Consider the following 17,500-nt stretch of genomic DNA (forward strand, 5'->3'; position numbering starts at 1 on the left):
CAATCCTACTGTAACCGCTCGAGGTTACACACAGTTTTGTGTAGAACGAACGAAATCAACGTTACTCAGCTCTTTGATATTGTTTTTAGACAGCCATTTTTGTGATTACTTCTCACTTAATGATATCAATCCAACTATAACCGCTCGAGGTTACACACAGTTTTGTGTTGTTGTCTTGTGGTATGACACTCGCTTTCGGATCGGAAGGTCCTGGGTTCCAGCCTCGCTCGGCGCATAGTTCAGTCCTTGGAAAAGACTCTTTACTCACATTTTCTCACCGTACTCAGGTGTAAAACAAGTACCTGGCCGTTAACAGCGTTTTCTCTGTCCGAAAACATTGTAATATCGCCTAACAGGCGTCATGTCACGTCCTACATGTTAAGTGTTGATGTTGGCCAGGGACCCTTTGTAAAGCGCTTTGAGCACATTTAGTGGATACTGAGCTATATACAAGCTCAATGTTTTATCTCACGCTGGCGGATGTTGTGACTATTTTACATAAAAGCATAGCATCAATAAAGTAATTGCTTTCTGGATCGACTAAATTTGCAAAATGCATGGATGATTTGATGAAATACAAACTGAAGAACGTGTTTTTTGATGCGGTGTTATATTATACCCATGACAATAGAAAAAGAGCACCTGTCTGTTTTTCTAAAATAAATTAAATCGCAAGTCATAATACAGTAAAGCGAAGATGACACGCTTCGGTGATTATCTTTTGAACGTTCCGATAAGTACTAACTTACCTCTGATGTATTCTGTCGTGTATAAATCTATTATGTTCTTGTATCATCTTATTTTCAACTAATAATTGTTTATTACTTATTTTTCCTGCTGTTTTTGTTGGAGTGCTGCAAAATGTAATTCACGACACGTTGCCAACATTATTTTTACGACTTCATTCAAAATAATCATTTACGTATGGTGCTTTATATCGAAAGTTGACGGTTCTTTTCTTATGATAAACTACAACGACAACAACAACAACAACAACAGCAACAAAAGCAATAAGAGAAATAACTGAATGTCTTCATTTCACAAAATTAACCTTTAACCTTTTCAGAAGAACTGAAAATACGTCGAGTCATAATTTTGTCCACTATTTATTAATCTGACCAAAATGAAATCGATCTTTTAAATAAATTAGCGACCTTTAAAAAAAGGTTAGAGAGCCGTTGCTATTTTCTGTTAAACGCCATAACAGAAGAGGGGCTAAACTCCATAGTTCTATGGGCATTGTGGTTCGGAGGGAAAACTAACGGGTTCGAACCCAACCTATAAAGTGGTCAAAAAGGTGACCAAGATCATTTTACTTTATTTATATTCCAGTAGAGAATGATTACAAATAAGAATCTAAGGCAGAGAAAAAAGTTTAGTAGCTCTTTGATTAATCGGAATAATAGGTTACAAAGCGGTGGCATTAAGCATACGTTTGTTATGAGTGTGTTCGTTAAAAGTATTGCATAGATAAACGATAAAATACGTATTCGTCATTAAGATGTATAATTCATTTGTCAAATCTTGTTCTTTTTAAAATAAAATATATAAATATTAACATAGCGCATTTCATGGATTTAACATGTTCAAGGAGCTTCACAATGTTTCATGTATTCACCCAAGAGGCCAACAATGGAACTATATTTCCACTTCATACAGTACCAGTAACTTGTTAGTCGTAATTTATGTACCAACATTCTGACAAAACCCTTCACTGCCTATAGCCAGATACTCATTCACATCAGGGTCGAGTAGGGTAGTAATATGTGTAAAGTGCCAAACGTTGGGATTCAGAATTTTCCAGCATCACTGTCACTATCAGTCCATTGACCACGCTTAACCCTGCTTGACTTTTGTGACAAGACGAGACAGCGTACTGCCATGAACCAACGAGCCATACAATCTTGATGTTGATTTATTGCAATATAAAATTTCTTGATTGTAATAATTGAGATTTTAAAGAATTAGCACATGAGCACACTTGAAAGGAATGCACGGATATAACGAATATACTTATATGGTTCAATTCTCCCATTATTATTTCCTCTTTGATAAAGAACTATAGATCTATGCTTATATTTAGAATTTGTTTGTTTGTTTGTTTTCTGTCCAGGATGGTCCTTTATATCCGTGCTTTACTGTATTAATATTATTTGCATGGTTTTATCTCATGAATAGAACATGAATGATTTAAGAGAAAAGAAAAAATTTCATCCTCATAAGTCTTTTGTTTTGTTTTTTTGTTTTTGTTTCTTCTTCTTTTTTTTTCTTTTTTTTTTTTTTTTTTTTTTTTTTGGGGGGGGGGGGGTGGGTGGTACTTCCTTCGCTGGGGGAGAGGGTCTTTAACCAGCTAACTGCCGTACTCTGGAAAAACAAGTATTTAAAAATGTGGCCAGGAAACTCGTCCTTCACATGTCGATCTCATCTTGGCAAAAACTCTCAAACTTTTTTTTCCTTATCATTTTCAGATAAAACGCAATAATAATTCATCTCAATTGACATGTACATATATGCAGGTCTGAGATCCAAACCACTTGTGGGCCTAGTTTAACATTGTTAAATGGACATGACAATATTTTGCGCCATTATTTGAGATTTCTATTACAACAATGAACCCAAAAAGAATTGGGTTATCAGACCTGCAAATGACTGCACGTCGATCCAAATCATTCCCCAAATATCAAATACGGCATTGACAAAGCAGGACATACCTTTTGTGAATACTCTTCAATAGTCGTAACGTCACTTCCTTCCTAATGACGATGGTAACTTAGTAACACTGGCTCTAAACTATCGGAACAATGGCGGACGCCCGTATGAAATAGTTCTCCGCGAGCATATAGGGCATCCAGAGGGGAAAAAAACATAAATTTGATCATGTTTTGACTTTTACACATTCTGATCACAAGGCATATGAAAAGTTCTAGCCAGCATGAAAAATATAAAGGAATGATTTTCTTTGTTTAGAACCAAGATGGCCGCCGTTGCCAGGCGGCGTGACATCAGACTATTGAATCGTATTGAAATTGAGACTTAAAAATGAGAATAGAATCATTGTTTGAAGAAGAAATACTAGATTCATCACTGTCAAGTTTCGAAGTGTGTATTTTATATAACTGGGTCAAGGGTTGTATTTATCTACCTTTACACTGTAAAGCTGTTTTCACATTTGTCACCCATTTTATCAAAATGGTGTAAAGTCGGAGTGGGTTTGATGATGATAAATTGAATCAATATTAAAAAGTGTGAAAATGGGATTCCGTTGAATTGTTTCATTTTGAATAATAAATATAGATTTATCAAGTACATAAACCTAAAAATTCATATTTTTAAATGTATTTTTTTTTTTTTTTTTTTTTTGGTCATTTTAATTTCAAAATCACAATTTGGTCCCGTTCAACTCGACGTTTACAGATATGCAGGTCTGACATCCGAACGCAATCATGGGCCTTGTTTAACATTGTTGTAATGGACAATATTTTATGTCATTTTTTAAAAGATTTCTATTACAACAATGAGCCCATATTGAATTAAGTGTACGACGGTTCAACTGTTTCTCTATATAGTTAGACGCGATAAGTAAATTAAAATGTTTTAGCACATCATCACGTAGATACTATTATTCTTAGCACACGATGAATATTTATCTAAGTATTTGCGTGTCGTGTCATTTTCAATAACACATTGAAATTGCACTGTTCATAGATAGATAGTACGTACAATGCCTTTTGATTAAAACTCTTTATAAGTTTTCAAAATCTATTAATTAAAAAAAAAAACATTGAGAGATATAAAAACACATAAATAAATGTTAACATCTAGATAGCAGATTTCCACGATTTTGCCATACTCAATGAGCTTCACAATGGTTTATTTATTTCCCCAGTAGACCAAATTGAACTATATTTCCAATTCATGCAGTACCAGTCGTCTGTTAGGCGTCATTTTTGTACTTACAGTCTTATAATATCCGTCACTGTCTGTAGTCAGGTACTCATTCACAGCTGAGTGGGTAAGGTATGTAAAGTGCCTTACCCAAGGACATAACGTCGGGACCAGAATATTCCATGATCATTGTCACCCATCGGCCACTAATCTCGCTTAACATTGCTTGGCTTTTAGTGGTAAGACGAGGCATCGTACCGCTGAGCCATAGAGCCACACAAAGTATATACAAATTTGACAAAGTTAAGAAAACGCTATTACATTCAACTCCCGGTCATTATTTTATTGGTCTAAATGATGTGTCTATTTATAAAAACCAACACAAAAGGTGTCGAATTTTCGTTTGTGCACATATTAGCAGGTCTAATAACCAAATTCAATTGTAAAAAAAGGTAGTTCTTCAGAGTTTACCCCAGTTTCTATTGTGTGAAAGGGACAATAGCAATTGCCTGTTACCTTTTGAATAAGGCCCTAGTACTGAACATGGAACGGTTCGGGATCAAAACCCTTCTTCAGTCAATAACAAAAACAATTAAACCGATACTACTTAAGGTAAAATCCGATGTCAAGGTTGTTGTTTTGTTGGGGTTTTTTTTAAGCTGTTATATTCGTGTTGTTCAATACGTATTATACTGGTACCTACGCAATAAGTTTTGCTGCCTGAAGCGACCACTCTATTAAATATTAATTTGTATTTCAATCATGCACTACATCGAAAAATTGGTATAACTGTACTACGAATTTTGGACCATCTACGACGTTTCAATAAAACTTCTTGAAAATGAACAATTGGTGTCAGAATACTTGTATTTAGGACTTCTGTTTTTCAGTCTTGGAGAGTGCAAGGTGGGCATAAATTACGCTAACTTTAGTGACCATTATTTTGTCTCCTGAAAACTACAAATTTCTAACTTTTCAGGTAGGCAGATCTGTATTTTAAGGGTTGTAGCTAAAATCATATATTATGCCATATCAGTTTCCGGTGAGTCATATTATAATCAAAATAGAGAGACGAAAAGAAATGGGGGGAAAAAATCGCATTGAGAAAAATCTAATTATTTCCTTTAAATGGTAAACGTTATTTCTTATTAACACACCATATCGTGCACGTCAATCATTCCGCTGAATATTGTAAAATTTCTTCAAAACTTATTGATCTTTGCCGCACAATTCTACTTATCTATCATCTTTTATTGCGTTCCGCGTCTATCAAGAGTTACAAATACCAAAAACTTTTTAAGATAATATAATAAAAAGAAACCAAGTCACTAAATAATCAACTCAGCAATTAGAACAACAAGTAGATGTTCAACTAGCGTCTTTTTGCGAGCAAAACCGAAGAACATAAATTCCTCTTGGTGCTAAAGTTGTGTCAGGGCGGTAAATTACTTCTTTCATTTCTTATAATGACCTGCTCTTGCACGTACCATGTCTTATTACGCCAATGTACATCTTGCACATCTATTTCATCTATCTATACAATCAACACACAAACTAATGGGCACGGTTGGGCGGGATAAGTAAACGTAACTTTTACCCTTTTCATAATAATGTCTATCCCTAGGCAAACACATGTTATCAGATAAAATCGTGTTATCCAAACTAGACTGGTGAGTGTGTCAAAAGATTTGGGGACCGCCATCCATTTGATCCACGACATACTGGGGTTATCAAAGAACACCAAAGAGTTTGGAGTGTTACCAGAAATAGATAACGGTTGATCGAGATTAGAAATCGAGTATATTTGACACTTTACATTTGCCTTGAAACAAAATTGGCAAAATCGTAGCATAGTTTTTGATCTACTCGTATAATATATAAATAGAGCTCTGCCGTAATCTGGAAAAACCCATCTTTTAAAATTTGGCCAGAAAACTCGTCCTTCACATATCGATCGATTTAAATGACCCTCATCTGCATGGCAAAAAAATCTCAAACCTGGGACTTCGCGAGGTCTAGGATTTGAGAGTTTTTTGCCAAGATGGGAGTCATTTAAATCGATCGATATTTGAAGGACAAGTTATCTGGACAAATCTTAAAATATTATGGGTTTTTCCAAAGTACGGCAGAGATATGATCGTGTGGTGACAAAACAAAGAACATGAATAACATTTTACAGGACTTTTACAAAATGTAAACAATAGGGAACAAAAGTGTGATGTCCAAAACTGGTTCCTATCTCATTGGAAATGTAAATCCACTCTTCCGTAGGACTGAATGCATACCTTGTGTAAATGATCTTCTGGTTTCAGAGTGATGGCATCTTATTTTCTAGTCTAAATATATGCTGGTCGGCAATAAAATCCTCGCTCTTTTACGTCCCATAATCCTTAGAATCTGCCTATACATCCTGCTATTAAAATAATTAAGTCACCTCATGATTCAATATTTAACCTATTTATTATTAGTCCACCGAAAGACTGGTCACTTCCAAGGAGTTTGGAACAGGAAAAGTATATATTATGTGACGTCACGACTTTTCTACCCTATCGTAAGGGCATTTGGTATAACGAAAAGGATTACAATGGACAAATCTTGAACTACTGAAATGTCTTTTTAGTTTTAGACTCCGATCACTCAATTAAAACTTTTGTTGAGTCAGTAGAGAATCAAAATGTCAATTATTTGGGTCAAAATGGTGAAAGGGCATCGGGGTGAATGTCAGGAGCAGAAAATACACAAGAAAAATATTTAAAGCTATTCTACCTTACAAATTGTAACCAGTAATAATTCTTGAAATGAATATGTTTTTGTTGTTTGAAGAAGAGTTTTAAACGTCGCGTACTTATTTGCAGGTCTGATAACCCAAATTGTTATGGACTCATTGTTGTTATAAAAATTATTTGAAACAAAGCGAAACAACGACGATCACTGCTAAATCAAGCCCATAATAAAACCAGCAAAAATGTACAACTCGATCTTGAGTTTTGAGTAATTCGATCTTTCTTTATTTTATTTTTTTTTGGGGGGGGGGGAGAGGGGGCGGGGGGGGGGCGTTTGTTTTAAATGATTTATTCTGTTTTCTTTTTTTCTGTTTGTTTGTCTTACTTTGCGTTGGGGGTGTTTTGTTTTTGTTTTTGTTTTTGTTTAAAGGGGGGGGGGTGGAAGCTGTTGTATATATTTTAGTCAATATTTTAAAAAGAAATACGCCAGAGAATTTAATCATATTATGTAAAACATGTCAGCGAAACTCAGATTACAAGGTCAAAATAGAAAACATATTTCATTTTAAAGGCAACCCATTGCCGGCCCTGCAAAGTAAATACCGTTTCGGGGAGGCCTGCCACAAATTTGCTAAACTTCTAAATGAAAAATGTGTCTGGATCTTTCTTCTTTTTTTAATTTTTTATTTAGGAATGTCTTCAAATAGCCTTGCAAAAGAACGATTGAAAATGACCTATATTTATTGTTTTTCAACCGTCACTTGGGTGCATGGTTCTCACTGAAATCTCTCAGACTATAATTTTTAAAGATTTTGTGTGTTTGTACAATTGGTCTGGCGGGCAAAACATGTAACATTTTACTTTCAATCAATAGCATCAATTGATCTTATGCGTTTAAGCAAAATACAAAATCATCCTGCAAGATTAAGCATACAACACACAAAAATATGTGTATCCTCAAACTTTAATAGCCTGATAGAATAAGAATCAATCACCCAACTGGCTTTCTAGAAACAGTAACAATGAGTTGATTGGTGTCAACTTCATTTCTTAGGAGAATGTAAATTCTGGTGAAAGTAAATAAGGCGAAAATTCCTGTTCACATACGAAAATCCCTCAATGACTTACAAGACCTTTTAAAGGTTATATTGCATTCAGGATTGCCAGATGGCCGGAGTTCCTCGTGGCCAATTTCCACTTCAAAAGCAGCCAATCACTACTAACACTCTGACACCCTTAAAAAATTATTGATCGGTTTTGATAAACAAAAAATTGACTAAACTGGGGAAACTTGTCTTTGATTTAGAGGTTTTTTTCCGTTGAAATTTTGAAAAATAAAAACGCGATTCTCTGGGTGGCCAATTTTGGCTATCCACGTGGCCAGCTGGTAGCCCCGTTTGCATTTCTCTCTGAGTTTACCGAGAGGCTGCACTGAGTGGCACGTCGATGAGATGTGCACAGGAAAATGTTTGAACAAGACCATCCCCTACGCTAAATTGTGACAAACCGAAAACAACGGGATTATGTTGGGTGATCCTTAAAAGGAAAAATTTTTTTTTTATAAATTTCTCTTTTTTTTAGGATCAGATTTGAGTCTAATTAATGTTTTCGCTGAAGGGAGTGAACCGACGTGTACATATGCAGATCTGACATCTGAACGTGATTGTGGTCAATATTTTGCGTCATTTTTTGAGATGTCCATAACAACATTGAGCCCATAATGAATTGGGTTATCAGACCTGCAAATAAGTACACGTCGGAGTGATAGGTTTCTATAACTTTTTTTAAAGGAGGAAAAAAACTCAAATTCGTAATTTTGATCATTTTGACGTTAAGCCCAGATACGCTATTATCAGGTCTGATAATAGAACGCAATTATGGGCTTGATTTACATCGTTGTAATGGACAATAAATTGATTTGGTTTGAAAGTATTTCCATTACAACGATGAGACCATAACAATTTGGGTTATCGGACTTGCAAATAAGTATACGTTGCTTTAAACTCAATTTTCTTAAATTGGTTCATCTCCACATAATACCTGATTGACTCGGTTGGTCACATAAGTTGAATTGTGAAATTGACGAGGATATCAATGTTGTTTTGGCTTGATTGCAAACGATGAGATTGTAATAATACAGTATGCGGCAATGTGGTCTAGTGGTATGACACTCGCTTTCGGATCGGAAGGTCCTGGGTTAGAGCCTCGCGCTCGGCGCATAGTTGAGTTCTTAGAAAAGGCTCTTTACTCACATTCTCTCATCGTACTCAGGTGTAAAATGAGTACCTGGCCGTTAACAGCGTTGTCTTTGTCCGAAAAATTGTAATATCGCCTGACAGGCGCCATGTCCCGTCCTACATGTTAAATGTTGTTGTTGACCAGGGACCCCTTGTAAAGCGCTTTGAGCACATTTAGTGGATATTGCGCTATATAAAGCTCACTTTTTTAAATATATATATTATAATACTCCTTTAATTTTAAACCAAAAATGGGAAGGGGGGGGGGGGTTATTGTATATCATGATAGGTTTTTTGAAACAATGGTTATACTTTGTAAAACAAAAACAATAAAAGGAAATATCAAAGAAAAAGTAGTTCGGGCGACGTGCATACATTTACAGGTCCGATAACCGAAATGAATTAAATTATGGGTTTGGACAATATGTTGCGTTGGTTTGAGAGTATTTCCATTACAACAATGAGATCATAATATTTGGATACCAATTTGGGTTATTAGACCAGCACATAAGGTCACGCCGAGTTCGGGAAATATTCATATTCCGTAAGCATCCGTTTCACTCCAAAGAAAGAAAAAGAAAGAAAGATTTTTTTTTCTTAAGCAAATATAGAAAAAAAAATTTAAAAAGAAAGAAAAAGATTTTGACGATTAACAGTGCTTTAACCACGATGACAACTCTAAAAGTAAAATATTTTGATGTCTGTTAAATTTTCACCCATTGGTGTAAAAATTGATAACTTTTCATGAGAAACAGCATGGTTAAGGTTATTGGAAAGGTATATTAAAAGAACTAGAAAGGCGAATCGATGCACTTGAGAGCAAGAGTTACCGGAAGATCCTCCGTGTGTCATACCTGGAATATCTACCGATAATATTCTTGAAGATGTGGAAAAGCTGGCGGGAAGACAGGAACAACTGCTAGCAATGGTTAGAAGACGGAAACTTTCATCGTTTGGGCAATTAATAAGGTTCAACAGTCATGACGCCACTTCCCTCGTAATGACGCATGGTAACTTAGTAACTGGCTCTAAACTATCGGAACAATGGCCGACGCCCTTATGAAATATTTCTCCGACGAGCAAAAAAAGTGTATCCAGAGGAGAAAAACATTATAAATATGATCATGTTTTGACTTTTATAAATTCTGATCACATGACATATGAAAAGTTCTAGCCAGCGTGAAGAATAAAAGGTACCGATTTTCTTTGTTGCTGGGCGACGTGACATCAGACTATTGAATCCAATTGGAAAGACTACAGCTTTTGCAAGACAGTAATGCAAGGCACGCTGGGAGTTCAACAGAGAAGAGTAACACAAAATAAATAAATAAATGTGGCAGGACCTCATCTAGGAATGGCCAGGTTTGACATTAGACCTGCACAGGCTGATCGAAAAGGCCAATGACTGAGATAAGTGGTACCAGATAGTGAAGGCTGCATCCCCCCCCCCCCCCCCCCCCCCCGCCCCCGACGACCATCGGGTCATGGGATGATTGAGTGAGTCAGCGAGTGATAGTAAAAGTATTCTTGCAGTCCTACATTTGAAATTTCGCAGCAATGTTGAGAACTTAATCTTTCTGACTGAAACGCATTTCATCAATGATTATTTTTAAGGTAGGGTTGTCATCCCCGTTTCAACTCAACAATACTGCCGGGGAGTCGGTGCTGCCATGTTTAAGTTGTCCGTTGACATAATAGGTTTTCATCGTAAAGGGCCCATTCCTAGCGCAACAGACACTCAATGGGTGCCGTACCCGATCGATTATCGGTAACCCTTTCGTCTCAATAAAAATCGCCTACAAGAATTGCAATGTTTTGTGGTTAAAAGGGAAATCGTGTCACTTGATTTATCGATATCGACATTTAACCCGATGCTGGTGCAACGTGTAATACAACATATTATGGCTTTGTGGTCAAGTTGTATGGCACTCGCCTTGGAACCGGTAGGTCCGGGTTTCATACCCGGTCTGAGCGGTGCAAAGTTAGGTCCTGGAAAAGATGTAAAATGAGTACCTGGTCATTAACAGCGTTGTCTCTGTGTGGGAAAAATGTCTTTGGAAAAGAATTTTACTTAGATTCTCTCCCCGCATTAAATTGTTGAATGAGGCCGGCGACAACGTTTTACCTGTCGATAAAAAGCCTTACAGTATTGTATTACATGTTAAGTGTTGTTGGCTAGGGATCCTATATAAACCGCTTCGAGCATCTTCAAGCATATAACATCTTCTTATATTATATTTGGCAATTTGGATCTTTGTGACACTAAGGCTCTGAAACCACTGGACCAACAGTCACCAAATTTTGCATGATGTTCAAATGAAGATGGTTTGCATGTATTGTAAGATGGATTGGACATCGTGATGAGTTTATCGAAAAATCACATTTGTGTCGTCAAATCCATTCGAAAACAGACGCCATCATTTTTATCACGTGGGTTATGAGTCCACTTTCCGACAAGCGAGGATGACAATGGGGTGGGAGTAGGTACTTGAATTGAATCAATACCAGGTGCGGTTCCTTTCATCATTTTGAATATTACAATCAATTTCTTAAAATTTATATGAACCAAGCATTTTCCATTCTAAACATTGGGAAATAATTCTACGATAGATGAGCGAATTATATATGATATTAAATTCAGAAAATATATCTCTCCGTGTTCAAATAAAAAGCTCTGTAGAGTTCTCTTGTGAAGTCGAAAATTGTTTTATCTCATAAAACAATAGAAATGGAGTCCAAATTTTATTCAACACTTAATCATTAATTTTAAACTGATCGACTTATCATCATGTTCATTGAAAGGACAAAATTTCATTGAATGGGCAACTATGTATCGTATTTTGGGTTTCTTTGGTCAAAGGCCATTGATAAATAAAAGTTCAAGGTTTTAAAAACATCCCTGCTATGATCGTAACATTCCGAGGATTGTAATGCGAGCAATCAAAAATGTAATATTTTAATAAATATTTCAAATAATGAAGCTCCCTATCAATGACCCTGGCTTGTAAAAATATCTTAAACCTGAGATGTCTTTTGATCCTCTCCTTACCAACTACAGGAAAATCGTCACATTGGTTACGATACAATGAAGATTCTTCTTTTCACATTAGAATTGTTTTGTACATCACAAAAATTGAAGAAAATCTTTGTCATAATTATAGCAATAACAACTTAACACTGTTTTAGCCCGTCTTGTTGAATAAATTATGTATGGTATGTTCTTATTGGTTTTGAGTTTGAGAGTACAAAAAAAATGTTTGTGTTGGGTTGGTGGGTATTGCAGGAATAGTCCTGAAAATAATCGGTAAGGTGAGGGTTTTTAATACGAGCATTTACAAAGACCAATATTCCCGCAAAGTACTCAAAGCGCTTTACAAAGGTCCCTAGACAACTGTAATACAACGGTATGACGAAACATGACGCCCGTAAGGGGATATTACAATCTTTTTTATTTCGACAGAGACAACGTTGCTTCCGGCGAGATAGGCATTTTTTTACGCAGGAGTGAGAGAATCTGAAAGAAAAAAGCATTTTCAATCAACTAAACTTTGCACCTCTTAGAGCGGGACCCAAACCTAGGACCTATTGATCCGAAAGTGATTGTCAAAGCACAAGCTGCTCACAAAGCCGCATCAAAATATTAAGTCGTTTAAGATAAGAACAAGTCTCAGGTTGACATTTTTTGGACAAGATGACAGTCATTTTAATTAACTGATTCATAAGGTTAAAGTTTTCAGGCCAAAGTAAGCTACTTTTTCAATGTTTGGTTAGTGTAATGCTTTTATGCTGCTGTAAACTGGCCAAATTCCATTTTCTTATTTCGGCTATATAATCTTATTTCAAATATACTTATTCAGATTAGGATGTCCCTAATTTGTCATAATGTATTTATCCGAGGACTTAATAGATGCATCAAGTCGTTTAAGAAATGTTATTAACATTAAGTCACGGATGTCAGATTTTTTGACAAGTTGGGGTCATTTTAAACCATCGATTCATTAGGTACAAGAAATCTGGTCAAATTGAGTGATTGGTACGAGGTCAGTTTACGATATTTGGTTATAATAATATACTTAGCCCTATTATCGCTGGTCTTGGATTCGGCCAACAACTTTTGAAAGCTATTTTATGAATATTGGATCTCGTTAAGATAGCGTCTCGTGGTCACGACGAGGAAAGCGTAAAGATAGCGGCGGAAGGAGATCCTTTGACAAACAAGGAGGGATTAACTGTTATCTCATGACGTGGGTAGGAATACAGTGTCATCTGACGTCATCATATTATATACATTAATTTTAGTTTGGGTTTTTTTTCCCCCACCTGAATCAATTTAACCCATAGACCGAGAACGTATAAAAGTTCAATTTATGTAAAATTACAATATTATTCTTCAAGTCTGAATTGATTTGTTTCTGAAAATAAAATCAATATCTTTCAAAATATTGGAGTAAAATCGACGTGACTTTGTAGTTTGATGGTCTGCACCAAGCTTGGAACTGTTGGTGCCAGGTTGGTCCCAGGTTCGAGTCCCGTTTGGAAAAAACTCTGTACCCATATTCTCGCATCGAGCAGGTGTTAAATGAGAACCTGACATTAACGGCGATGTCTTTGTCCAAAAATAAAATATATAGTGGTTATAGCACCTTAATCCTCTTCTTACCACCACAGGAAAATTGTCATATTCGTTACGATGCAACCAACACTTTTCTTATTTTGATTTCTTTTGTACATCACAAATTTTAAAGGAAATGTTTTGTTACAGCTATAATGAAAATGCTGCTGCTTGAAGCTCAAAAGAAAAAATAACAATAAATATTGAATTGTAAGCTTCAATTTATTAGACGAAGACAGATACTGTGGACGTTTCGGGTTTCCTCTTTATCAATAAACAGGATGAATGAAACACTACAGACGAATGATATAATGTGATATTGGCGTTAAGGTGAATAACTTAACAACGCCACTTTGTCAAATAAATTGAAGCTTAAAACTAAATACTTATCATTGTTATATCTATAAAAACTTGACACGGTGTTGTAGAGCTCATTTTACTGAAACATAATATTATAATGTAAAATGTACTTGTTGCTTTTCTGTTTCAGTAAGAAAAATGTATTATTGTGTTTGGTGGGATGAAGTTTCGTCGAAAATTCTGAAATTGATTGGTAAGAGGAGATAGTAAAATGCGTCGTGTCTCATCCTACTAGTTATGTTTTGTTGTTGGCGTTGGACCCCTTCCTTGTAAAACGTATTCGGCTGAAGTTATTTAACCCACTGGGTCATCTCACGCCAGTAAAATAGTATGAATGAAAAGATATTCATGTATTGCTGTGTGATTGACGTTTCGTGATATTTAGAACGAATGAATGGATCTAATAAGTAAACAAAGTGCATTGCCATAGAGAAACAACTCTATTTTAATACCGTGGTTTCTTACATCTATACTGAGAACAGTAACATATGAAAGGGAGGTTCATGGAACTTGATGTCAATGAAAACATGGGATTCCGATAATGAATGACTTGGTCCAAACCTTTTAATTGAAGGATGTTTAGAATTGAGGGTTGAACACGGAGTTCTTTGGGAATCGACACAAAAGGGGTAACGATAATAAAGGGTGAAGGGGTGACTGGAAGTTTATTATTTCTGTCAATGGAAATCCACGAGGACAAAGGGAGAGACAGGTTGACACGGACTGGAAAGAGGAGAAGAATTTCTCTGTACGATTGTAGCCAAGATGAATCACGATTAAACGAATGTATTGGAGGTTATACCAGAAGTATATATATATATAATATATATATATATATATATATATATATATATATATATATATATATATATAATGTATAAATATATATATATATATATATATAATATATATATATATATAATATATATATATACCAAAGTATATATATATATATATATATATATATATATATATATTTATATATATATATGTGTATATATATATATATATATATAAATATATATATATGTGTGTCTGTGTGTGTGTGTGTGTGTGTGTGTTTGTGTATGTGCGTGTGTGCGTGCGTGTGTGTTTGTTTGTATGTGTGAAAAGTACAAAATATGTCGTTTCAACACAATAAGACAGTGATATTCAGTTGTTTTGAAGAGCGATGGAAAGATTTTGTTTTAACAGAACTCTCTTGGCTAAATAATCATGAAGTTCTTTAATGAAATAAAATAATAACTGAGAGATTGACATGAAAAGTAGGAGTAGCTTCTCAAAGTGTGGTAACATATGAGGAAAGCAGTTTTGATACTTACCAGTATGTCGACACTATTTCGACATTTCGGGAAACTAATCCAGATGTTCTTTTGATGCTAAACCCTTGGGGAGTTTGTGAGGCTATGTGGGTCCTGGGTCTTTGGAAAAGACTCTTTACTCACATTCTCTCACCGTACTCAGATGTAAAATGAGTACCTGGCCGTTAACAGCTTTTGTCTCTGTCGGAAAAAATGTATTATCGCCAAACAGGCGACATTTCTCGTTCTGTACATGTTACGTTTTGCTGTTTGTCAGGGACCCTTTGTTAAGCGCTTTGAGCAAGTTTAGTGGATATTGTGTGACATAAAAGCTCAAGGCTCAAGTTTTTTTAGGGGTTTTTTTTGGTTTGTACTGTTTTGTTTTCTTTCTTTTTCATATTTTTTTTTGGTTAATACTTGTTTCATTCAGGGGGCATTCTTTCCTTCTGCCCATTTTTATGTTCGTGCTGAATTTGACCTTGGTGTTAGTGTTTTTATTTTCAAAAAGAGGGGGGGGGGGGGAAGAAAAAGATCAATGCATATCATTTCCAGCGTTACTAATCTTTCTGTCCGGTAACGTGATATCAAAATGACAAATTCCTCACATTTATTTCTATTGTAAATAATGTAGTACAGAAGATGTCTCTGCGTGTCCTGTTCAAAACCCGTCACACCCATCAGGGAATCGGCTATTAAAATCAAACTGCGAGGAAAAATCACAATGGAACCCTTCCCATTGCATGAATAATGGTCAAGAATTTGAACACAATTGTTGATGGTAGTGTGCAAAACTTCTTTACCGGTGGTGATTGTTGTGGTGATGGTAGAGGAGGAGTTAGTAGTAGTAGTAGTAGTAGTAGTAGTAGTAGTAGTAGTAGTAGTAGTAGTAGTAGTAGTAGTAGTAGTAGTAGTAGTAGTAGTAGTAGTAGTAGTAGTAGTAGTAGTAGTAATAGTAGTAGTAGTAGTAGTAGTAGTAGTAGTAGTAGTAGTAGTAGTAGTAGTAGTAGTAGTAGTAAATAAATTTGAACTTTTATATAGCGCAATATCCACTATTCGTGCTCAAAGCGCTTTACAAAGGGTCCTTCACCAACAGCAATACGCAACATAAAGAACGAGACATGACGCCTGTTAGGCGATATTAATTATTTTTTTTCCAGAGACAACGGCTCATTTTACAACAAAGTACGGTGAGAGCAGTAGTAGCAGTTGTGAGAGGATGAAGGGGAGGAGGAGGAGGACGAGGTAGGGGAGGCAGTGTGGTGATGACGGTAGTAGTAGTAGTAGTAGTAGTAGTAGTAGTAGTAGTAGTAGTAGTAGTAGTAGTAGTAGTAGTAGTAGTAGTAGTAATAGTAATAGTAGTAGTAGTAGTAGTAGTAGTAGTATAGTAGTATAGTAGTAGTAGTAGTAGTAGTAGTAGTAGTAGTAGTAGTAGTAGTAGTAGTAGTAGTAGTAGTAGTAGTAGTAGCAGTAGCAGTAGTAGTAGTAGTAGTAGTAGTAGTAGTAGTAGTAGTAGTGGTGGTGGTCGTGAACGTGGTTGTTGATGTTTCTACTTTCGCTGATTTTGCTGTCGTGACAGGTGCTCATAATTTTGTCATCGTTATGATATTATGATGGTTGATGTTATATTGAATGTCGGTGGTGTAAACACGTTTAACTGATTGAACAAACTAAAACTACTCACCAATATTTGCCTTTATTATCCATAGAGACTAGTTGGAATTTGACGTTAAATGTGATGAATATTTTGATTAACGTCAAAACAAGTTAAGTTGTAATTCTAAACACATATGATGATGATGGTGGTGGTGGTTAATCCTTGGAAGAAAAGAATGCGTCAATGATGGGTCTCGTACTTTGTAGTGTTTGAAATGGGCATTTCGGTGGGGAAATATTTAAATACATTAAAGTTAAGGTGAATGATATTGTGATGATGGTGATAGTTGTGGTGATGATGGTGATGATGGTGATTGTTGTGGTGGTGATGATGGTGGTGGTGGTGGTGGTGGTAGTGGTAGTGATGATAGTGGTGGTTGTGGTAGTAGTGATGATGGTGGTGGTGGCAGTGATGGTGGTGGTAGTGGTGATGTTGATGGTGATGATGATGATGATGATGATGACGACGACGACGACGATGACGACGACGATGATGATGATGATGATGATGGTGTTGGTGGTGTTGGTGGTGGTGACATCGGTGGTGTTGACAATTGTAGTGATAGTAATAGTGACGATGATGTTAGTTATGGTTGTGGTGGCAGTTGTGGAGATCATAAGTCTGGTTCCGATATTAAAGTAAATAACCATAATTTTTCTTTTTAAAAAACGATTTTGAACAAACACTTTTAAACACATCATCATCGAATACAAGGTCCTATGAATTAT

General features: G+C 35.8%; 1 long non-coding RNA gene across 1 annotated transcript in view; it reads right to left on the reverse strand.

Annotated features, from left to right (window-relative positions):
* Window positions 1–17,500, reverse strand: part of LOC144969679 (uncharacterized) — a 37,738-nt gene that overhangs the window by 19,757 nt on the left and 481 nt on the right. Inside the window, exon 2 of the long non-coding RNA XR_013644802.1 lies at window positions 16,800–16,970. This is a non-coding gene — a long non-coding RNA (uncharacterized LOC144969679). The remainder of the gene's footprint in view (window positions 1–16,799; window positions 16,971–17,500) is intronic.

This window comes from Berghia stephanieae, chromosome 3 (genome assembly GCF_034508935.2).
Source record: "Berghia stephanieae isolate SIO BIC M18660-M18661 chromosome 3, UCSD_Bste_1.3, whole genome shotgun sequence".
NCBI lineage: Eukaryota > Metazoa > Mollusca > Gastropoda > Nudibranchia > Aeolidiidae > Berghia > Berghia stephanieae.